The sequence below is a fragment of the Macrobrachium nipponense genome, chromosome 28, assembly GCF_015104395.2.
Source record: "Macrobrachium nipponense isolate FS-2020 chromosome 28, ASM1510439v2, whole genome shotgun sequence".
NCBI lineage: Eukaryota > Metazoa > Arthropoda > Malacostraca > Decapoda > Palaemonidae > Macrobrachium > Macrobrachium nipponense.
In genome coordinates, this window is record NC_087217.1 from 41,684,497 (window position 1) to 41,710,807 (window position 26,311).

The following is a 26,311-nucleotide window of genomic DNA, read 5'->3' on the forward strand; positions in this document are numbered from 1 at the left end:
TACAATTTAAGCTTTATCCACATAATAATGCCAGAAATCAGTTTTTTCTACAGACCAGTGCTAGAAATTTCAATTTGATCAATAAGACCCCAGTGGTAGCAATGTCAGTTTTGTAAAGAAACATATGATAGCAGTTCCAGTTTTATCAATGGACCAATGGTACCAATTTCAGTTTTATCGATGGACCAATGCCAGCAATTTCAGTTTAATTAACAACGAAATGCCAGAATATTAAGTTCTATCACTAGACAAGAGCCAACAATCTCAGTGTTATCAAAAGACAAATGCCATATATATATATATATATATATATATATATATATATATATATATAATATATATATATATATATTAATATATTATTAATAATATTATAATAATAGTATATGTATATATATATATATATATATATATCCAATATATATGTATATGTGTTTGTGTGTGTTTGTTTGTAACTACTTTTGGTTAAGTCTCATGAAAGAAGTGGCATTCTGAGACCTGTTGATAAAATTGAATTTACTACGAGCATTGTTCTTGTCGCGAAAAATTAGTGCACGAATTTTCCGAGACGTATTTTTCTCCTCTCCGTATGTCCCCCTTTGTAACGAAAAGATTATTTGCCAAGTATATGGCAAATTGGCGGCTATGGAGAAATGGTCTCTTTTGAATGTGTACATATATTGGTCATCGCCTCTCCTCCCTCATTGTTTAATAGCAAAATTCATGCTGTTTTGCAAATCATGTGAAAAGCGAAGGAATGCCTCCTTCTCACGAAGATTAATTTGTCAAAAATGACAAATCCGATCTGCACGGTTGTAAAAACCGCTTGAACCCCACTGACGGCCTCTTTCTCTCTTCATGAATTAACTGAGTATAGAGCAACACGTTAGGGTCTTGATCGTGGCAGGCGGGTGTGGGGCAAGCGATGAGGCTGATGGCGAATGACCAGAAAAGCACATAATAAGTAATCGTTCTTTTTTGTAGCCATCGTTGAGCTAAGTGCATTTAGTTATTATCGAATGTTTTCAGCATTTCCAAGTAATAAGTTGGTATTTGTCTTGATTAAATGTGAATTGAAATTTTGTAATTCTTAAGAGTTTTTTGAGTGGTCGCGTGGCCACAAAGAATTTTTCCTAGTGTGGTGTGCTGAGACACCTAAGTTCCGTGTGATCGTTTTGTCTTGTTAAATCTAAATGAGTTTATTTTGTAATAAAGTTTGTTAACATCAGTTGTGTTTCACCTGTCGAGTTGTCCTTGTATACGGGCTGGAACCTGTCCAATGGTAGGGCTATCAGCACATAACATCGGGCACAAATCTAGTGAAAGTTACCATAACATTCGCGACAGTTCTGTTGATAAAAACTGAAAATGCTGGGATTAGTTCATTTATAAGACTGAAATTACTGGCATTAATCTGTTAATAAAGCTGAAATTGCAGGCGTTAGTATATATGTCATTGGTCTATTGATAAAGTAAAATGGCTGTTATTTGTCTGCTGGTCAGCTACTATACACACGCACACTCTCTCTCTCTCTAGTCAAACCCTCTCTACTCTATCTTTCTCACTTCCTCTCCCTCTTACTCTCCCTCTTTCACTCTCACCCTTTCCTGATAAGATAGTTGCTTCAGGTACATTGCCCAGTAGTTTGACATTTTTTTTTTTCACCACTTCTTACTCCCCATCCCTACTCGGACTGAACCTCGACTTGAAGGGCATCAGGAGTGCCACTATTAATCTCAGCAAACTTGAAAACTGTAAATTAAGCAATAACATCTGTCATTTTCATATATTTTATTAGGGCTGAACTTGGACTTGAACAGCAGTGGGAGTGTCACTATTCATCTCAGCAACCTAAAAAACTGCAGGTTAGACACTAATATCTGTCATTTTCAGTCATTTTTTACATGTCACCACCACATCTTGCCAGCACCCCTTTCTAACGGGGATGAACTTAGACTTAAAAGAAATTGGGAGTGTCACTATTCATCTCAGTGACCTCAAAAACTATAAATTAGAAATTAATATCTATCATTTTCAGTTATTTTTACATATCCCTTCCCACCTCTTCTCACCCCCATTTCCTATTGGGGGCTGAACTTGGACTTGCAGGGCACCGGGATTGTCACTATTCACCTCAGTACCCTCAAAAACTATGGGTTAGACACTAATATCTGTCTTCTCGGTTATTTTCACATGTCACCCCCTTCCTACACCCTTCTCACTCCCACCCTTCTAATCTATTGTGGCATGCATTCCATTTCGCCCAGTCTCTTTGCCTAAAGATACCTACACACCCACAAACATTCACTCACAGACCTAAACACGCAAGAGTAAAATGCATAAATAAAGGTATGAGCCACCCCAGTGTTTCACTTTCCTTCGTGGCTTATACCTTTATTTACACACACACACACATTATATATATATATATATATATATATATATATATATATATATATATATATATATATATATGTGTATGTATATATATAATATTACTACCAGACTTTATAGTGACGTTTTATGTTGTATACGTTTCTTTCGGTTATATCTTTTATACAATACGAAAATAAAATGAAATTCGTGCCAACTAGTCGGCAATGAATTAGAATAATTGGATGGCGTGTGCATCTCGTCACTTGATGACACTTTCATTTTCGTCAGGCAATAGGAATGGGATGAGACGTTGCTCACATTATCCATAACTTCGTTATCATACAAATCGTAATTATTTAAGTAAAAGGTGACGCAATTTGTGTTGAATAATTTATTTACGTTAAGGTTTAGTGAAAGAATTTCTTTTGATAAAGGGACTTACCAATACCCTTTTAGCAAGTCAAATCTACTGATGAACTTGGATTTCCCATGCGATCGATACAATCCTCAATACGAGGCAAGGGATAACAATCGGTCTGCGTGACTTCGTTAACTTTCCTATAGTCGAAGCACAAGCGAAAATCACCATCAGGCTTTTTCACTAACACTACCGTAGAGGACCATGGGTTTTTACTGGGCTCTATTAAACCATGCTTTAACATATAGTAAATTTCTTTGGCTACTAACTTAGTTTTAAAGGGGTTTATCCTATAAGGGAACTGTTTTATTGGTGGGGCATTCCCAACGTCCAGGTCATGTTCCAAATAGACGTGCGACCCGGTACCTCTGAAAACAATTCTATATAACCCATAACTAATTTTCTTAAAGACCTTCGTTTCTCGCTACAGAGACAGGAGACCAAACCATCAAAGTTCTCTAAATTATTCTTATTACTCGACATGAAAATTTCATTATCATAATTATCATCAGTAAAACCCTCTGAAAAGGAATAAAGATTATTATTTGAAATATCGTCCGCAATAGTGGCTATCGGAATAATTTTCTCTCTTCCCTTATATGCTTTTAACATTTTCACATGCATTATGACCTGCCGGACACTTTATAGGTATATGTGTACCATTCACATATCTTGTCACACCAGGCATTCCAGCTATTTGTGAAAACTCCATCATCATTTTGTTCTCATCCTGTGGAGTCGGGAACTTGATAAATTTTTGTTCAAGGGTGGTGATAGCAGCGCAAACATCCTTAAGGCACCTCGACACACTACTCTGGGCCATATTTGAACAATCACCGAATGTCAACTGGAAATTTCCAATATGTACCTTAAGGTTACCAAAAATTGATTGCCTGGAGAAATTCGTTGTCCTGGTAAAGAAATAAAAGAAAAACACAACTGTAAAATACTGCATCATTATTACTGTCATCAACCAAACTTTTCATAACTAAAGTAGCAAAGTATCTGTCTAAACACAACAGGAAGGAAAACAGTTCAAGCTGGAAAAAAGAAATTAGCTTGTTAAATTCATAAAAGATATAAGGAGTAATATGATCAAGGATGGAAAAAAATTGTTCAGGAAAACTCACTGATTATTATTATTATTATTATTAGTAGTAGTAATAGTAGTATTCCTAGCTAGACTATCACCCCAATTAGATAGCAAGTAGCTATATACCCAAGGGTACCAATAAGGAAAGCAGCCCAGGAAAAAGTGAGGATAAATTACTAGTTTGACTGTCACCCCGATTAGATAGCAATTAGCTATATACCCAAGGGTACCAATAGGGAAAGCAGCCCAAGAAAAAGTGAGGGTAAAGTATGTATAAAACGGAAAAAAAAATGCAATATAAAATCATCACTGTATAGATACTAAAAGTGTTGTTATAACTCGTAAAGATGAGACAGGAAGAATGCTGAAAAGGTAACACCTATTCAGAGGAGGGAGATTTAAAAGGCAGTAGAAGTGTGAAATTTGTAAAGGCAGCTGAAGTGGATGGCATAAATGAGGAAATGCTGAAATTCCGAAGGGAAATTGTAATAGACTAGATGCACCTAATCTGCAATTTAGCATGAAGGTAAAAAAAGGTAACCAAACCTAATCATTTTGTGGGGGAGGGTTAGGGACCAGTAACTGGTGCCTGATTCAGAGAGTTGCTGTCAGATCTAGCTTCAAGCATCAGCTTCTGGTGCAGATAGTTTTTCTAGGCCCTTTTATTTTATTTCCTTTTCCTCCTTCTGGAGTCCATTTGGACCTCGTGCTTCCTTCTTCTTATGCTTATTAATTTTTATGGTGTTAAATGTCAAGTGATTTTCTTTTCAGTACTTGACTTTTGACCAAAGTTTCATATTGAACATACACTAAAAGATGAAATGGAAATTTGAATGTTTTCCCTGACTGAAAAAACGAAGGAAAAGCTGAATAAATAGTTTCTAATGTTCAATACATACATAATGTATACACAAGTGCCTTGGATATACCAACATCTTTGGTCCTGAGAATTAGGTAACTGAGGTTCTATTCCTTCTAACAATTCAGTGAATAGTTCCTTTGAAAGTCTGTATCGCTGTTGAAACTTTTTCTGAGTAATTCAGAAAAGGATCTATATGATTTTTGTGTCGCTGCCTCTACTTGTTGATAATTTCTTCCCATTCTGCAATTTCTTCTATTTCAAGCAGATCTTCCAACTATTCATCCATTTTGAAACCAAACTACAATATGAGTTTGTGGCTGACCCACAATTCAGGTATTTTCTGGCAGGCTACATGAGGTTTTGGCTATAAGCTAAGCACCAAAAGGAAGAATAAAACACAAAGAATAAGAATGTGAAAAGGAAGGCCAAAACAGATAACAGAACAGTGGTGTAGCTAAGGTGTGGGGGGCAACTGACTTCCTTTGGCTGCCTTTGCTCCCCTCTTGAGATCAAGTGTAAAATGAAAATATTAAAAGAATCAAAATGAATAAAGGAAATGGTAAAATAGAAAAGAAAATGTCGTAAAAATCTCAATCTCTTTTAATCAACTGTAACTGCATATCATTTATTATTTTTTTTTATATCTACTGACAGTAAAATGAGAATGCCCATAACCTTCTAGTAGTGGATGAAGTGACTGCCACACCCTCATCAGAAGCCTTGCCCCCGGTTGGCAAATGTCTGGTACGCCACTGTATCGTAAAAAGAAAGGAAGTAAGAATGAAAAAACAAAAGGAATAAAAGGGATTAATAAAATTTGTTGAACCAGCAGAGTTGACTCGCGAGACCAGAACTACATACTGGAATCAGGCACCAGCTACTGGTCCCTAATCATCCCCACCTCTTAAAGGAGTTAAGGAATGGGGAGGGTGATAAACTGAAGCAATTTTATACCGCAACTATAATCATAAGAAAATAAATTAGGTAAATTTTTATACTTTTGCACATCTCATCCCAACAGAAGAGAAATAAAAATTTAAATAAATTTTTTATGTTTTCAATGCTGCTGATCTTAAAAATTCACAGAAATAATGGGTAATGAGCTCTAAGCCCATGAGATATACCTTTGGGCTCCCAAAAAACAATAAAGAATTATAAATTAGCCTCTCAAGAAAATGCATTTGCACATCCTCCAAATTAGCTTTATTTAAAAAAAAAAGAATATAGTAAAATCCTCAATTGTATGGGTGGTTTGCACAGTATTTCTCCAAGCATGCCTATCACTAAAATTACATCACCAAAAATGAAACATAACATCCTCCACGTAACATATTTTTATATTAAATAGGATAGGGAATGACAACTGGTAAAATTCTAGTTTACTTATAGATGCATATTTAAGTCAGGTGGGGATCCAGGGGGTGAAGCCTTGGGTAGGAAAGGAACACAGCATTCTAAGATGGGTTTGATATCTAGCTATTAAGCTAAAGGAAATACTGAAAAATCCTTAATAAATTTAGCTTCATAATTTTTTTTAAAGGTTTGGGCAATCTCATTTTAGTATCACATGCAACCTAGCCTAGTCATTTACACTGCACCATACTTTCTAATTTACTATAAACAGCCTATGAGGAATTTCACGCTTGTATCACCAGCCTACTTGTGAGCTTCCAGTGGCTGTACTGATTTTAACTTTCTTGGGCAATATAATACTAACACATTAAGATTGTGAGAACTGGACAGAGACAAGGAGAAAGGCTTACTACTTTTTTGGTAAGAAAAGAACATATATAGGGAGGCTGTGCGGACGGAATTGTAGTGTGCACCAAGCGTACATACGAAAAAAGGGAGCGGACTCTCGTTGCGATTGTGCTTTCTCGCACCTACAAATATACATGTAATTAAGTGTATAGGATGTGTAAATTTATGATACATATATTGGCAGAAAGGCTGTAAACTGCTCTACATATTGGTATATGTAAAAAAGAGGTATATACATTGGGATGACGGACATTATGGTGGAAATGTAGTTCTTACAAGATTTAGTATTGAAATGGAAACTCTAAACACGTCAACGAAGCCTACTTTGAAGAAAAAGAATTCTCACACAGGTGACTGGCTGCTTGTTTATGTTACGATGAGCTCGAGTTCATCCATCGTCGGCAGGCAAAGACTTCTTAAAAGTATTCCTTTCAAGACCTTTGTTGTCCTGTTATTCAGGTCTTTTTACCACAAATTGAATCCTATTTTCGATAAACATTGTAGATGAGTCACTTTGGCAAATGTATTTTAATGCAGAGTTTAAAAATACATTCTTTCAATTCCGCCATTGCAAGGGGGTACCAATGCGACGCCTCCCTCACTATGGTTCCAAAATCGCATTGTTAAATGCGAATGCCTGCGTATGTTCGTGTGGTTTCTGGATACAGCAAGACCATGACGATCGCATACAATGAACCGTCATAGACACTAATATCCATCGATTGTGGTTTTTTTTACGTATCACCCCCTTCTCACGTCCCCCTTTCCTATAGGGGGTGAACCTGGACTTAAAGGGCATCGGGAATGGCACTTTTCATCTGAGTGACCTCGAAAACTATGGATTAGATGCTATAACTGGTTCAGTTAGGGTAGATTCTTGGGTGAGCCCTATACATACGAGTGTTTGTTCGGCGGCCTCTGATTGGCTGGTACCAGGAGGTACGCGGCTTGCTCAATGTCTCATAATTTGATCTGTAGCTTAGAAAACTAGCATTAAGTTTATATTTATCTCATGTTGCGCACAAGATAGGAAACTTTTGGTAATACCATAGGAGCCAGTATTAATTGTACAACTAAATAATAATAATCATGATTTCCTGAAATCAATTAGATAAAACGCAAAGGAATTGCAAGTAAAAGTGAGCAGACGCATTTAATTCTTTATACCTGTTTTTCCTAACCATTGGATTTTGTATCACTCATGCGATCAAGATAAAATAAAACTTGCGTTTCCATACTATAAATTCACCCTGAATACACTGGTGCCTTCAGATTTTAGATGTGTGTGATATGTGTAGAGAAAATAGAAAATGTATTATGTTACATGCACACTCAACTAAGTTTGACAGTAATTCCGAGAGACGGTGTCAGCAAGACACCATTAGCGAGAGCTTTGAGGAGTTGTTGACAGTTGCCAATTAGCGATATGAGAATTTGCAGTTTCCACAATATTTACCATATTCCACAATCTTTACCGTATGTCATTACATTTTCTGTATATAGATGCATAGAATTCCCATTATAACTGTCAAACATTTTCACTCTAATTTCATATATGTCTGTATGTCTGTATGTCTGGACATATCTGATAAGTAAAAAAAAAGTAATCGGGTGGATGCATCTGGTATCGTTCAAGATCTAGTATGGAAAATGAAGACATATTCTTCATTTTCTCTTAACATATCACACACATCTAAAGTCTGAAAGCTCCAGCGTATTCAGGGTGAATTTATTGTAAGAAAACACAATTTTTATTTTATCTTGATTGCATGAATGATGGAAAATCCGATGATTAAAGATTTGAACTTCTTTCTTCACTTCTAATCGTAATTCCTTTGCATTTTACCTTATAGATTTCGGGAAATTAAGATTTTGTTGTACAATTAATACCAAATTGTATTATATGACCAAAACCTTCCTATCTTGTGTAAAACTTGAGATAAATGAAGAAATATAAACATATCACTAGTTTTCTAAGCTACAGACAAAAATAAGAGACACTGAGCGAGCCGCCTACCTACCAATACCAACCTATCAGAGGCCGCCAAACAAACGTCTCGTAGGCATAGGCCTCACCCAAGAATCTACATTAAGTAAACCAACTATAATAGCTGTTGTTCTCGGTTATTTTTGCCTCCCTTCCTATCGGGCTGAACTTGGACTTAACCCTATGATGGGCACTACCATAAATACTGGTGGCACAAAAAACCCTCTAGTTTGTTGTAGTGCAACCAAATCTAAGACACTGTTACTCCTGTACATTTTCTTAAAATCTGCAAAAATCGGGTCATAAACCACCCCAACGAAGTGTCCTCAATGGCATCGATACCCCGTTTCATGGGAAATCGCCTTTTGAAAGCAGTAACCTGAACTGGATGTTTTGCCCCCGATTACGATAAACTTTTTCAAGAAATTTTGATTAACTTCTAAAATCTAAAGCATATTAGTAAAATTTTTGTGGTTTAACTCTCATGTTCAATACTTTTACCTTTCATGTTTATTACTTAGCGTATTACTGTTTACATTATTCTTAATTTCCAAGCATTATTATATTAGTATTTCAACCTTTTCTGCGTTATTTCTTTATATTTCAATAATTGATCGCTTGATTGGTTAGTTCTTATTGGTGTCGCAACGAGGAGGTTATTGACGTCGTCATAGTTTAATAAGATAAGGCATAATAAAAATAAAGAAAAGGAAATTGAAGAAAAATTTAGTTTACTATAAAAAAGTAAAAAAAAAAAAAAAAAAATCTACATCACCAGTAAAAAAATAGTCAAACAATTCAGTTAAGCACTAGAAAATAATGTCCATATTCATATCAGAGCATTATGATGTAGCGCAAAAAAGTTCCTGGCATCAGAGAGACGCAGCGCTACATTGCAAAGGTTGCACATTGTTGGAGGAAGGGTTTTGTCAACAAAAATGATTAGACCCTCCTGGAGTGTTTTTACTGGCAAAAGAACATGAACAAAGTGTAAGAAGGAAGATGGAATCAATACCAACTGTAAGAGTTTAACACTATTATATTTATTTACAATATCTAAAAAATCTTACGTGTATTTCAAAAGAATCCACAAATGCATTGAAAGTTAAATTGCAACATCGTTAGTTGAACAGTGCCCATCAAATGAAACTTTATATTCCTTATCTATGATTAGTACAGTAGTAAACAATATCCTTACTTCACAATTACAATCATGGTTGAATAATGCTAACTATACCCATTTAGATATGTAACAAAACAAAACGAACTACGTACTCCCTTGGTGTAATGACCGATTACAGTTTCAGCGTGCCAGCTCTAGCCTAACTCCTACAAAGCATACATATAAATGTTATATACCTAATTTAACCTTGATAGTTTAGGCATATTCCCATAATTTAATCTAGCTAGGGTACAAGTCAATCTCTAACTTAACCATTGAAATACCCAACAGGGCTAACGGAGTTAAGTATCTTCTAAAAAAAATATGTACCAAACACGACTAGCACGAGGGTAATGCACTCCACTTACAGATAGCCCTGTCTTCGTATTACAGCTCCAACCTTGCTGGCTTACTACTCACGAACAGTGTATTTGCACAGAAACCACCATTAAACTTTGCCTGATTAACCTCACTAATAGCATATTTCTATTGAAATCGCCTTTTATTCTTACATCAAATATATAATTCACGTAAATAACACCAGCTCAAACAGAGTTATGTAAACCTAATCTCTTGCACCTTCTTTTCCTCCCTTCCTAACACCGCTAGTATCAGTCTCTGTCTCCCTGTCATGAACACTTTCTTCTTCTTATATAGGGGTTGCAACTTTCTGGAATGATCTGGTTCAGCAGATCCATCCCTCTGCCAAAACAGTCCTTTGGTACTTCTGTATGAAACTGGCATATTCCTGTTCTCAGTAATTTCTTTCCTGAACCTTCTCGAAATAGCGGCAACGAGAGAAAAAAAACACATATACAATTAGACATCTAATACAAAACTTTTTTTTTCTTCATTAGAATCCACATAAAAGAAACGGTATGTTATTGTAATGTTACTTAAAAGTAACACACATCCACTTAGACCTTTGATTAGTCTTCTTGGTGGAGCAGTTCTTACAAGTCTGTCTCATGGGGGTGAAGACCGGTACATGGAGAGTGGAGGTATCAGTTTCTGGCACTACTTGTGACCTTTGACCTCTGATTGAGAGCACCACTTTCCCAACAGACTCCTGAGTAGCAGAGGTAGAAGGAGTGGTCATTGAAGGAGTACCATCTGAACTCCTCATGGCATGAGAGAAAACTCTTGACTTCCTGTTCATCCTGAAAGGTCAAAAACTCTTCAGGGGCATGATTGTCTCATTCAGCCTTGCGATGTCCCTATTGTAGACTAGCCAGGCGTTGGCAATGAATACATCAGTGTAATATTCAAAGATATTGAGGGGCCAGAGTCTTGACCTGATTGGCATCTTGTAAAGATGGGTAAGCATGTCACTCTTGTTGATGCCACCCATCTTACCATTGTATTACTTTATCACATCAGGACATGGGATATCAACCTTCTCTTTGGCACCTCTGTCATACCTCTTGACAGATGTCGAGTGTTCTACTTCTACACCAGTGGACAGCATGTTGACTTCTTTGTTGTCCTTCCACTTCAATGCCAGAACACCATTACAGCTCCTGTAGTCTCCCTCGTTTGGTCCTCTCACTGTTGAGCTGGGCAGTTGGTATAAGGCCAGGGTTCCCTGTCTTGTTTTCCCTGGCAGTGCCAACATAGCGGCACTAATATGTGTCCATCAGATGGTTAATGAGACTGGTACTGGTGAAGTTGTCTGAATACAAAGATGTCTTGTTTAGGTACTTGACTGTCCTGAGGAGGTTGGTGACCACATTGGCACTTATGTGGCACCATAGAAGGTCCTAATTTGAAAAGAGAAGGGAAGGAGCAATTTTTAATTAACAGTTTTGAGCAAGCAAATAACCACATGATTAAATTATCAAGTCATAATGGTTATAATATATAATTAAAATAATTATGAAATTGAAAATTAGATTTGTACATATTTGGTTATCATTACTGTATGTATTCATGCTATAATTATACTAAAATTATGCTATTATTATGACATAACCAGTCAAATAGATATTCATATTGAATTTCAGATAATATTTTGCCCAAAAATCCTATATTTGTATGGTCATTATTAATACATAGAACGTTCGAATGGCCTCAAATACCAATACAATAATCAAGAACACTATAAGAATCTCCCTGAACATTCAGTTCGCAATTATGTATGATTTCACAAATGTAATTTCACTAATGTAAATGGACACAGCATTTGGTTCAGTATGTTTTATTATCAGTCATACTTCCCGGTGGACGGGGCACAACATCCAGTACCGGCTGAGTTTGGTGAAACATGGTTTCTGTGAAACGGGTGCTATGCTTGTACCAGATGATTACACTGCACTTTCTTTTTCACACAAGTATTTTGTAGTATCAGCAGTCATGCACACTATTCTGGATGACTTTACAATGATCACTAACTGTCTATCTATGAGCGAACATATTTTCAAAGTCTTACCTTTATTATTCGAGTTTCAGGGGTGGCAAAAGTCTGAGAGCGCATCTACGCAATTTGGTGTCTGAAACTGAAATTTGCCATGGGTGTGGGGGGGGGGGGTGGGGGGGGGGGGGGTTGGGGGGGGGGGGGGGGGGGGGGGGGGGGGGGGGGGTATGAGACGCTACACCATTCAAGTTACCAAGCTAAACTTGTGCTAGCAACAGCTGAAAAGTTCTGTTATTGGCTGAAATTCATGTGGTCCAAATAAAATTATTTGATTGGTCGCTGCACCTCGCGAAACATGATGAAATAAAGATCCGGATTAGGCTCTTTGCCTGAAAAAGGCTTAAAGGGCATTGGGAGTGTCAAGTATCAGTATTCACCTCAGCGACCTCAAAACCTAGGATTAGACACTAATATCTGTCATTTTCAGTTATTTTTACATTTCACCCCTTAACACTCCATTCTCACACACACACCCCTTCGGTGCCGGTGATGTCTTACCTCCACAGCATTCTTTGCCAGATGTTAAGTCTTATGTATATAAAGTTTAGCTGAAATTGCTCAATGCATTTCAAAGTGTATGTGGATCATACACCCGCATACATTTTTAAATGTATGTAGGCATACGAAGCGAACAGGAAATGCCAATTACCTATAGCAGAGTTATCAATCCGAGCCTTAAACTCTTACTAAATACAGGAAAGATCACACTTTTTTGGAACATTTATTCTTATTAGGAAAATGGGGTTTATGATGCAGTAAGTACACACAAATGCACAACACACACACACTTGTAACTCATGGTGTTTGAGTACATTGTAATCTTAACACTGATCAACTGATAATGCTAAATAGGCACTTCTTCCTTTACTAATCAAGAGACTTTGTAACAAGACTGACCATTTATCTTCTGATCATCCCATGCCTGAAGCCACTTTTTCAAAGTGATCAAAGAACTCATCTGGAGCTTCTTCAGTAAACTTAGGAATTAACTTCTGCACTCTAACCACATCAAATACAGGGTCTTGACTACCTTGGTTAGGGTTGTAGGGTGTCTCAGGTACTGTGGATTGAGCTTTTATCAATTCCATAGCCCATTCAAACCTTGCAAACCTTGCTCTTTCTCTTCCCTCTTTTACTGTTTCTCTTTCTGCTTCTGCAGTCAAACTATCAAATTTTAGGGTGAGGTCTAAGTATGAAGATTCTTCTGATAGTAAACCATTCAAGGAGTTAGCTAAATTTACTTCATCTGTATTGTTACTGCCTCATTCAAATGCGGAGGTAGAAAGAATTTTTAGTCAGATGAATATTGTAAAAACTAAGATGAGAAACAGGAAGCAAGTGAAAATGGTAAATGCTATTCTTAGTACTAGCTGACCAACCCAGCTCTGCTTGGGATAACTCTGAATGACAACTGATAAACTTGCTCTCTCTCACTTTCACTCTATCTCACTTTTTACATATTTCTTCTACCTAACACCCCCTTTATTCTCTCTCTGTCTTCCTCTCCCTCTCCCTCCTTTCTCTCACTCTTTCTTTCTTTCTCCAACCATCTCTTGTCTTTCCTTCTTTCTTCTCACTAAACCAACTCTCTGTCTGTCTCTCCCTCTCTCTCTTCTCCCAAACCCCCACTCTTTTCTCTCTCTCTCTCTCTCTCTCTCTCTCTCTCTCTCTCTCTCTCTCGTCAATCTCTCTCTCTCTCTCTCTCTCTCTCTCTCTCTCTCTCTCTCTCTCTAACTGTCCCTGTCTTTTTTCCTCTTTCATCTCCCTAACACCCCGGTCTACTCTCTCTCACTTCCTCTTCCTCTCATTCTCTGTCTGTCAACCCCCTTCCCAAACTCCACCCTCTTTGATGGCATTGCTGTTTATCTTATAGTATTCTTTTCCAAATGATAAGCCCAACCCCATTCGGATTGAGGGGGAGGTAGGATGGAACCCCATTATAAACCATCTTAGGGGTACCCACTATAAACCTGCCAAGTCTCTTGCCCATCAGGCAGCTAGTGGTTCCTAACCCTCCACAAGACAGGAACTGGTCAGGGAATGGGGAGGACCACTGCAGTTGACTTCCCAGGAAAGAGAAGTTAAATTCCGACAATAGCTATAACTACATCGGCACTGGAAAACTACTTTGCTTCTTGAAACACAGAATCCGAGTTAAGTTATTCTCTATTATACTGCATTGTGAAAACAACGATGAAGATATCATTAAGAAATATAGTAAAATTGTTAATTACTAATGTCTGTTCATAAAATATCATAATCTATCGGAAATACTAATTCATGAATACAGACTTCCTAAGCACTTTCATTTAGATATTTATTTCGCACATTTCCTTAACTGCACTATTTATGTTCAAACTCAGTATCGTCAACAACAAAAACTTTACGACCACTCTCTTAATTAACGATATTAGAGTGCTCAAGAAAAATACCCGCTTCCCACTCCTGCTTCCTTGGCCTGACTGGGACATCTGTTAGTTGTTCCTTTAGTTACTTGTTCAACTGCTCCGGGGTTTCATAGCCACAGATTAGTGTTCACTTTGGGTTGGTGGAGGGAACGGACTATTGTGCACCATAGTACATTACACCTCCCTTACAATCTTCACTAAATGTAGAAAATAAAAAAAAGAGAGAGCATCCTTAGTGAGAGGTACAGTCAACACCCGCTATTCACGGGGGATAGGGACCGCAACCACCTGCAAATTGCTAAAATCTGTGAATACTTGACATCCCCCTCTAAAAATGCTTATAATTGGGTATTTAGATAGTTCAAATTACCAAATCACACCTCTAAAAATTTTGAAAACTGTTTATTTTAATATTTCAGACACCAAATGCATACCTTAAACTATCATCCTATAAAGAATATACCTTGAACTATCATCTAAAACACTTTAATGTAATTTCAATAATGATTTGCGAGAAATATTTTTTAGTGATAGTTTGCTATCTTGACATTAATATTAATATTTGAATATTATTAAATATTTTTTTAATCATAAAAAATGATTCAGTAACGAAAATAACATGGAAATACAGTAATTAGTGAATATTTCTCCACAAAAATTCTGCAACTTACCAAATTTTTTGTTCACTATTAAATCGAGATTAAGTTCCACAGGAAAACTGCAAGTAGGTGAAGCCGCAAATCCTGAACCACGAATAGGTGGGGTTGACAGTAGTTTTACTGATGTGGGTTGTTTAGGACAAATGATACTTGTCATTTGAATGCATTCAATTCAATTAATGATGGTTACAAATGCATAAAAACACCTTTTGATATTTGGTTTTGAGCTTTGCTGATGGTTTTCAATTTTGATCAAGTATTATCCGTAAAAACGAGAGTTGTTGCTGATCTCTGAGACCTGTTTAACTGTTATTATTGTCTTATCATTTGTGCCATTTGCCTTAAAGATATGGAAAGTGTTGTAGTTTAGCCAAATGTCTACAAGATAAGACGTTATTGTTTCACTCACAATTATAATTGTTGAATAGTTTTTCATTTCATCCAGTTGTTATAATGATTGTCCAACCAGTTTTGAACTGTTTATTTGATTTGCAGAATGTACATAATGAATTGCAAAAAGGTGTAGTACTTCTGCATACTTACCATCTGCTACGGGTTATTATTGATAAGCTGAGGGTAGGTAACATTAATTTATTAAATAGGTTACCAATAAGTTATACAGTGCTGATGAGCCAACATTGTGGAGAGCAGGGGAGATACGAAAGCCATTGTGTTCACGTGACTTACCCAAACATAAACAACAGATATGATTCACAAACTTAAACAGCGTGCCTAATAATATTCATACACTGATTACCTTACAGAAATTAGATCATAACAGTCACATATTGTTATATCTCCCTTCTTTTACATTTTCAACAAAATTTGGAAGAATCTACATAAATGGTCCCTGCAAATACATCTAATCCTACATACCTAATTTGCTCTTTAAATTTATTACAAATAATCCTGAAGATATTGAGGTTTCTGGTTCTTTGTGTTTCAGGTCATTAGCCTGAGGATGTATACAAGATTTATTTGCAACTTCATTCGTATTTACAACAGTTTCTCTTTCAACATCAGAATCAACATAATTATCAGTTACTGCCTCTGATGTCCTCCTCAGAAATTTGCGATTTCTAAAATTTACTTAGCCTTTTATTTCTAATTTGTATTTCCTTTTTGAAAAATCTTTTATTACCTTACCTTTCTTCCATTCCTTTTTTCCTGGAACTTGTTGTACACGGATGACGTCACCTGGTTTTAATGAGAAAAAATTAATACATGATTTATTATCATATTTAGCTTAACTAATCAATTATTTAGTTAGAATTTCTGGTACCCTATCAACAATCTTGCTTTTGAGTAAATTTTATTTCATAGGCAATTGACTTCGAGGTCTTCTACCAACAAATCTTTGAGCAGGTGAACTAGAGTATTTCTCCATTTAAGAAGTGCTAATACGGGATCATGATTTTTTGAACGACTGTTCCATGATTTTTACTGCATTTTCAGCTTTGCCAGTGGTATGGGGATGACTTTACATGTTTAAATGACCCTTTCTTTACAAAATTTTGAAATTCGATCGATGTAAATTGTGAGCCCTGAAAAAGACTCCTAGGGACCTTGCTTACAACATTTGACGCTAACATGTTTTCCAATGAATTTATCTCAAAATATGATGAATAATGCTCAACCAAAATCAAATAGTTACAATTACCAACAATAAATATATCAATTCCAATTTTAGATCAAGGCCTAGAAGGATTATTATGTGAATTTAAGGATTCCTTGGTTTGTCTACTACCATAATTATTCCAAACCACACAAGACGAAACATAATTCTTTATATCTGCACCCATGCCAGGTCAGAACAATATATCTCTGCCATACCTAAAGGGCCCTTTATATTAACAGACGGTCTGGGCATACCTGTCAGCTGTCGTTTGTCTGTTTTGCCTTTACACTGTTCAGACAGAATGCGGATTCCAACCAAGATATCTCAGTCGCTCTCAGGAAATATATTGTATGCGCAAGTATTTCTTTTTCCTACTTTTCATCTTTACTGAATGTCACATAACCTATCGCAGTTCTGTAACCCAATTACTTATTAAAGTCATGCATCCAAATTCAAAACAGTTTTTTCTCTACCCTGTTTTAGGATTAATATGAATCATTCACATGTTCATTAAAATTTTCTTTCGAGAGATTATGATTATTAAGCTATAATTGTTATTATTATTGATATGACTGTTTAGAGAGAGAACAATAATTCAAACGCACTAAGCCTTGAGGAGATTATTCACTACTATATTGGCTGGAGTATGATGAGGGTTTGTACAAAAAGATCAAGATAAGTTCGGATGTAGAGGAAAGTTTTAAAGTGATTAACCAAAGAAAGGTCACAGAGGACCGAAGGGACACGAGAGAGAGAGAGAGAGAGAGAGAGAGAGAGAGAGAGAGAGAGAGAGAGAGAGAGAGAGACACTTACATTCTCATAGATTAATACTTTGAGTATTGCAACATTTATTTTCTCTTACCCGTGATACATCATCTGCTATGGAGGAAGTTCTTGGCCTTGCTAATTCTTGATCACACAAAAACATCATGAGGTCAAAATACCAAAGATTTGATTCATAAAAATCTTCTGACGATGTTCCAAAGTTTTGGAAGCCTCAACTTTCTTAATTGTTGATTTTTCTGATAATATTTTCTCTCGTTGCATTGTAGTCAAATTCCTTAGAGTTTTTGCAGCAATGCCTCAAATCCCTTGTTCTTTAGGATTTTGTTGGGGTAGCCAGGTGATATGACCCTCCAAAGAGCTGGGTGGACCCTGAACGCTTCAATGAAATTTCGCACCAACTCTCGCTTGTTTTATTTGACTTCCATGGTCCTTCACGCTATGAACACTAGGTGAAGACTGTGAGGTTTGTCTGACACACGGCCTGAAATCTCCTTACACTAGACAACACGTCAGTGGTTACTTAACTCCTCCCACAAATTTCTGTCTCGTCTTGAAGACTTAACGACAGTCGTTTTCGACATGCAGTTTGGTCGTTGACTACCTTTACTCAAGGATTTTGGTCGCTTCGACATCCCTTTCAGGCAGGTATGCACAGACCGTCTATTAATGTAAAGGGCCCTTAACAGTAGCATCAATCCCATTGTGAGCATAATGAATTTGTTTCAGCATGAAAGACCTTATACATGATGGGACAACAATGCAATTACCTCTAAAAATATCATTATGGACAGTAAGTTCATCCTTAAATTTGAAAGAAGATCTTATGATTTCGGGAACCTCTGTACAATGAGTGGGCCAACCTTTTAGAATTGTTTCTTTTAATGTTTGCAATGCAACATCACTTTTGTCTATTATCTACAAGTCATTCATTTGCCACAGGAACTTGTTCTGTCATATATACACTACTAACCTCTTCAAATAATGCAATTAAATCGATTCATCGGTACCTGAAAATGTATTCAACAATAAATCCTTACTCAGTGTATCTGCTATATACATTTTGCTACCTGGTTTATAATTAACATTCAAATTAAACTTCTGCAACTGCAATAATATGCTTTGTAACTCAAGGGACATTTTAGTAATGATTTCTTAAAAATACTTTCCAAAGGTTTGTGGTCAATTTTTATAATAACGTTTTTTACCATAAAGATATTGATCAAAATGTAACGCTGCAAAAGAAAAGGCTCAACATCTCTTTTTCTATTTATGCATATCGCTGCTCTGTTTCAGTTAACGATTTAGAAGCATAGGCCAATGGGTGATCGTTTTGTATTAGGACAGCATCTAGTCCTGACACTGAAGCATCACACACTGTAAAGACACATTACGATTACTGTCAAAATATTTCAAGCAAGGAGCTTCAACAATTAGTTTCTTAGTCTTGGAGAATGCTTCATCATGAGAAGAGTTCCACTGCCATTCAACATTTTTCTTTTCTAGATTTCTTCATGGCTGAATTATTTCTGAGAACCTTGGTAAAAGCTTTGAATGATATTAACCATCCCTGAAAATCTTTTCAATGATTTAACATCACTTGATCCTTTTAGACAATTAATAGCTCCAGTTTTCTTTGGATCTGGACGGACACCATCCTTTGTTAGCAAATGTCCAATGTACTGTCATATGTAATTTCATCTTCTCTTGGTTTAACTTGATGTTTTCTTGCCGGCATCTTCGCAATAAAGCTAATAAGTTCTTATCATGGTTTTCCAAAGGTTCCTGATCAGTGTCTCCTTTGCCATAAAATAGGATATCGTCTGCTATTACTGCTATGCTATCTAAATTATGTAAGACATCATGCATTCGTCTTTAGTACTCTTCTGGTGCCGATGATATGCCAAAAGGCATTCTATTCCATCTATATCTACCGAAAGGCGTATTAAATGTAGTCAAATAACTAGACTCTTCGTCAAGCTACACTTGCCAAAATCCATTCTTTGCATCAAGAACTGAAATATTTTAGCTTTACCCAATCTTGGTAAATTTTCCTGTTGTTGGAAGTGCATAATGTGGTCTCCTGATAGCTTTGTTCAGATCTGTAGGATCTAAACAAATTCTTAAATCTGAATTAGGTTTTGTTACTAAAACCATGCTATAACCCCAATTCGTAGGTTCCGAGGCCTTCGATACTACTTACCTGCCTCTTCAATTTTTTTCACAAGGGTAAAAGGAACTTTTCTTGGAGCATGGATCACTGGCTAAACTGAATTATGAATATTTATCTTACATGGAGGTCTTAATTCTCCCAAACCTTCAAATAAATAATGAAAGTAAGAAACTGTCTTCTTTTTATCTAACACTTTTGAAGAAACCTAATTTATTTCTTGCTTAGCACTCAGATTATCATTCGCAAGAACTTTTATCAATTTCAGTCTGTTCAATCTCATAACCTATTACTAAAGAAACTTTTTCCTTCATTACATAAAACTTAAGTTCATTCTGCTTTCCTTTTCTCTCACACATTAGAGTTTTAATTCACAAGTATCTACCTAATCACTGCCAATCAAACGCTTCAATTCTTTAACACTCAAAACATTGCATATAGCACTCGAATCAATCTGAAAATTTATTTCTTTCTGATTTACAATCTCATGAGACATAGAAATGTTTCCTATCTGATTAATTTAGAGTGGTAATTTGCTGAAGGTCACTATCACTATCTTCATTTTCATCACAAACTTTCGTTTTTTCAGCGTTCCAATTAGTTTTACACTGTTTAGCATAACGCTTCTTTCTCGCACACTTGACCATATGCTGGACACATCCTAATTTTATGAGTTCTACCACAATATCTACAGTCCCTTATTTGTGTAATTATTTCTCTTCTTCCCAACGACATTAACTTCCTCTTTAGTATTGCTACTAGTCATTTGCTGCTTTTGCTGAAATCGCATTACATAATTTTGTACAAAATTCACAGCTCTTTCTAAGGTCATTGGTTTCGTATCTATCTACATGATCCAGTAATTTCTCCCTAAATTAAGGATAAACTGACCCCTGATAATTTCTTCTTCATTATCATAATTACAAGCTTTGCATAAATTTCTTAAATGAGTTATGAATTGGTCACAACTTTCATTAGATTCTTGTTTTCGCTTGAGAAATTTGTATCGTTCCATAATTATATTTGATCTGGGACTGCATTCTGCATCAAATTTCTTCAAAACTTGATCTTTCTTGTATTTATCTCCATCTTCATCCCGTGACAGTGTATTATATTTCTCAACCACTAACTCTCCTCTAACATGCAAGAATGTTGCTACCCTTTGACTATCAGCTTCCCTGTCCAAGCCTATGACTATTTCATAGTTAATAAAATCTTTTAAATTTCTTCCACTTGAGGGCTACATTAGCACTTGCACTAAAGTCCATAGGACACTGTATATCTATATGGTACAAAACTACTTAATTGTGATGAGAAGGAAACCTTATTCCATTAAGGAAAATTCTGCACGTCGGCAACCGGCTTAGCCTAGTACGTCAACAAACTGGTCTGGTAACTTGTAAGTCGTCACTTACCTTCATTTCTTCCATAATCCATCTTAAATGTGGATAAGAACCACTCCTGATATCATTCTTATTGATAAGCTGAGGTTAGTTAACATTATTTATTGAACAGGTTACCAATTAGTTATACAGTGATGACGAGCCTACTTTGTGGAGGGGGGGTGGGGGGAGATACGAAAGCCAGTGTGTTCACGTACTTACCCAAAAATAAACAACAGATATGATTCACAAATTTAAACAGCTTACCAAGCAACATCTATACACTGAGTACCTTACAAAAACTAGATCACAACATTCACATATGAAAGGGCTGTTGCCTTGTATAATAAGGCGCCCTATGAGGTAATGTTAGACTTGCGATAATCTTACGCTAAGTCGGTTGGTTATGCACTTCCATACTCATTGGAGTGTCTTTGGGTTTGTAGATCACTTAGGAAGTCTGTATTATCTTCTTTGGTTATGACGACGATGTGTTAAACTCATAATGATATCTTCTTTCTGATGTGAGATTTCTAGTAGAAAACACGAAGTATAAAAAATAGTTCTATTCTCTGAGATTACATGATGAAGATCAGATAGGATTGTACAGGTCTTCTAATGACGATGGCTTGATCGCTTCTGCCAATGATGATGGCTAATTCAACTCTACATGATGAAGCTTAGGTAAAGATGTACAGGTCTGCCAATGATGATGGCTAACTCTATTCTGCCTACCATCTTGGATACAAATCATAAAGGAAGCAGACAGTAGCTTGAACATATGAACATACATACAGATGACATAGTTGCAAATCACGAAGGCCGTTTGAATTATAGGTCGCGGTAGTTGTCTCAAGCAGGAAGCTTGGACTAATGTTTTCAAAACAAATGAATGACCACAGGTGACGGAATGTCATCTTAGCCTACTTTATTGTATATGTCATCTTAGCATACTTTATCGTCTCTGGTCTGATCACATTCCTGCAAGCAATCTGATTGACCTCTTTAGTTTTAGTTTTTTATATATATGGAATAACATTCCATATTTTTATTATGTAATACTTACACATATAATTACACCATCTTCGCTAAAAAAAATTAAAGAATAAAATAAATGAATAAATAAAAACGAGTACTTTCTTAGTGAGAGGTAGTTTTACTGATATGAGTAGTTTAGGACAAATGATAGTTTTCATTTGAATGCATTCAGTTTAATCAGTCATGCTTTCAGATGCAAATGCACATTATACTATTTGTTTTTGAGTTTTGCTGACTGTTTTCAATTTTGACAAAATGTTATCCGTAAAAACGAGAATTGTTGCTGAACTCTGAGAACTGTTAAACTGTTGTTACTATTCTCTTATCGTTTGTGGCGTTCGCCTTAAAGATGGAGAGTGTTGTAGTTTTGCCAAATGTCTAAAAGAAAAGACCTTTTTGTTTTGCTTACAATTATTGTAAATGTTGAATAGTTTCTCATATCATCCAGTTGCTATGATGATTGTCCAACCAGTTTTGAACTATGCTTATTTGATTTGCAGAATGTACAAAACGGAGGGTATAATATTGCGCCTCTATCCTTACGATCCCATTCACACCTGTTCTTTATTAAGAACGCCCCACTACGCATTATTCCAGTGTTGGTATTACAATTTGAATACAAGAAGAGTGTTAAATGTCTTACACTCAATATCTCCACGAATAAGGAATTAATACTGATATTTAAAAAAAATAAAAGCCCTTGGCTATAATTGCTTTCCTACTTATTTCTTTTCAATTGATAATTTATAGATTTTCGGCACGTTTAATGTGAAATTGGTCCGTGCTACCAGTCTGTATTACTGCATTTTTTTTTGTTAATACTTTTGTAAGATTTGCTTCTTTTATTCCCTCCTTTGTATCTAGAGAATGGAATTTCAAGTGAACGAGAGCCTTTGATAAGATTTCTGGATTTACTTCTGCAAAGGGTGGTTCTATTCGCTTCTGCACTTTTCACAAATATTAATTGGATCCTAATCGCAACTTCTACTACATAGGAGGGAAAATGATGGAAGAGAGAAGAGGCGTAAGAGAGCAAGATAGCTCGTTCCGTTTGGACAGCAACATGGAAGTTCGTTGTCATCAGGGTATCAGATGTTAAAAAATGGTCTCAGTTTAGGCAAGCTTCCTACCGGCTGAATACTATGAGTAAGAGTGCTTGCCGGTATAAAGCCAGTTTAGTCTCAGTCAACCAACAACCAGGAATAAAGTTAGTTTCACCCTGAACTACGCTATGTCTCTTTCCTATTATGTATCATGGCCTCTATGATGTAAACTATCACAGTTTTGACTTCGAATTCTCTTGCTTGAAGACACGCTCAACGACGCTTACAAACACTCACTTGTGGGACATCCTTGTGGAAGTCTGGAAAGGTGACTCAGTTTCTCGCTCATTCATTTTCCCTGCTAAGTTGCAATCTTCTCTACTTTGTATGGTTTTTTTCCATAAAAGACTGAGTGTTAATACAATTTATGACACTTAGTTAGTTCCCTATGAGTTTAAAAAATAATAATGATAATTTTTGTGAAAATTACCAAATGTTTTTGCGTTTTCATCCAAATCGCCCAATGTCTGGCGAGAGATTTTTTTATTTTTATAGACAAGCTCTAATAATCGACAAAACAAGAATGTTGCTTTCAGTCTGGGCTGAATTCAGAGCATTCTTCAATTGAAGAATATAGTGCAGCCGCTCTGATGACGATTCAGTGAGAAGTAAAGGAATCAAGACTCATTAATAACTTCCTCGTTTTCTAATTGCTTTTCTTGCGTGACTTGCAACTATTTGTACTTTTATAACATCGTCAGAAAAGTGCAAGAAAGAGATCGGTCTAAAGCTTTCTAGTAAAAGAAACGGCAAGAAAAGATCGCGGGAGAAATAAAAGTAACATCGAATCCTTTCTCACATATTTTTTTTATTCATTTTTCTTTAATTGTTCAAGGAACAAAGAATATGCAATAAGAATTTGTTTTAGTAATTTGTAGTTGTCGTTTAAGAAGAAAATGATTCAGAAATTTTCCGTCTGGTCTGTTTTGTGAACGAGTCAGACGAGTGCTATAATAATTAATCTTTCTCTTTTCTTGGCATCTATGCAGGGAGCTTTATTACTGTCGTGTGTCTTATGTACTCGGATTTAAAGCCATTCTAAAGGCAAGTGAATCAAACTGAGGCATATTATTTGTCTCTGTCTGATTTTCCATATGCTGTTTTTACATGTAAATGTCTGACTTTCCATCTGCTGTTTTTATGCTGTTTTTACATGTAAATGGCTGGCTTTCCGTATGATGTTTTTACATGTAAATGTCTGACTTTCCGTATGCTGCTTTTACATGTAAATATCTGATTTCCATGTGCTTTGTTTTTAAACCAGTCTGTCTGCTTTTCCTCATGTAAATCGCTATTTTTACATGTAAATAGTTTGGACTTTCCATATCTGCTTTTACATGTAAAATGTTTCTGACTTTCATCTGCTGTTTTTTACCATGTGAAAATTCTGGCTTCCATCTGCCTGTTTACATGTAAATGTCTGACTTTCCATCTGCTGTTTTTACATGTAAATGTCTGACTTTCCTTCTGCTGCTTTTACATGTAAATATCTGGCTTTCCATCTGCTGTTTTTACATGTAAATGTCTGGCTTTCCATCTGCTGTTTTTACATGTAAATGATAAAGGAGTTCATAACAGCACACTACAGGAGGGCAATTTGAGCATTGGATAGATCAATGGCTTTTAAATAGAAATAGCAAACTTTGTTCAATAGCCTTATGGTAAATTCAGCTCAACTAATGCTGCCATAATGTGGGCAATGCTCTTCATTTCATGAATCCATCTACACCGTAAATGTGATAAGTATGATACTTCATGTTATTTCAGCAATTTTAATCATGAAATGTATTTTTTGATAGATTCAGTTATGATCTTTTATATCTAGTATCGCTTCCAAAGAAAAATTCAGTTCTCCAGTTGCCAACATATAAGACCTACATAATTTACGAGAGTTGTTTTCACATAACCTTCAAGAGGATCAATTTCACCTACTGCTAGGCATCGGTCTGGTCAACATAAAATTACCCAATGCTAAGGCCAATACAGTAGAGGTCAGACGGAAAAGAGATTATCGGTGACTCACCTTCCAAAATGGGCTACAATCCACCCCACGCCGACACAACATTCCCACCTGACCCTTTTAAGTGACCCGTGGCCGACAACCACAACTTAGGGTCTTTCTGGAGATGTGGCCCACGAAATTTGTCTCGGCCGTTTCTCTCCGACTGACTTGTACTATATTGGCCTTGCCCAGTGCTATCCATCCAACATAAACATCAGACAAAAAATCATGTTCTCTTCAGTGACTCCTAGTTACTCCCTTCTATTCAATTCAATATATAAAGTTTTTTTTTATATATAAATACATACCTACATGCACACACACACACGTGCACATATATACATATATATATATATATATATATATATATAATATATATATATATATATACATGCATATATATATATATATATATATATATATATATATATATATATATATATATACATGTACATATATATACATATATATACATATATATATATATATATATATATATATATATATATATATATATATATGTATGTATGTATGTATATATATATATATATGTATATATATATATATATATATATATATATATATATATATATATATATATATATATATATATATATATATATAGGGTGCTTCAGCATTCAATTATAGTGTCCAGAAGGAGTTGTGAATAAAATACAAAGACATATTATATACAATCATATAAAATTAAAAGGAATTCACAATTTTAAAAAATAAAGTCTAAAAAAGATCAAAAAGAGCAGACTGATGATGCACACAGTTGTATGTGCGAAACGTATCATATGCAATAAACTTGGCCTTTTAAATCTCGTATCATGGACTCCTTCTAGACACTATGTATATATATATATATATATATATATATATATATATATATATATATATATATACAATTTTCGTTAAAAGCAATTGCTTTAGTGTCATCAATAAGTTTCTTGCAGGTATCTTCATACCGACGAAGTTTTTTCCGATTCTCGTTCGTCAATTTCTGGTGAAAAATACGCAGACTTCCTTCTTCCATTTATTTAATTTTGTCACGACAGCTGTTTCGCCTTAT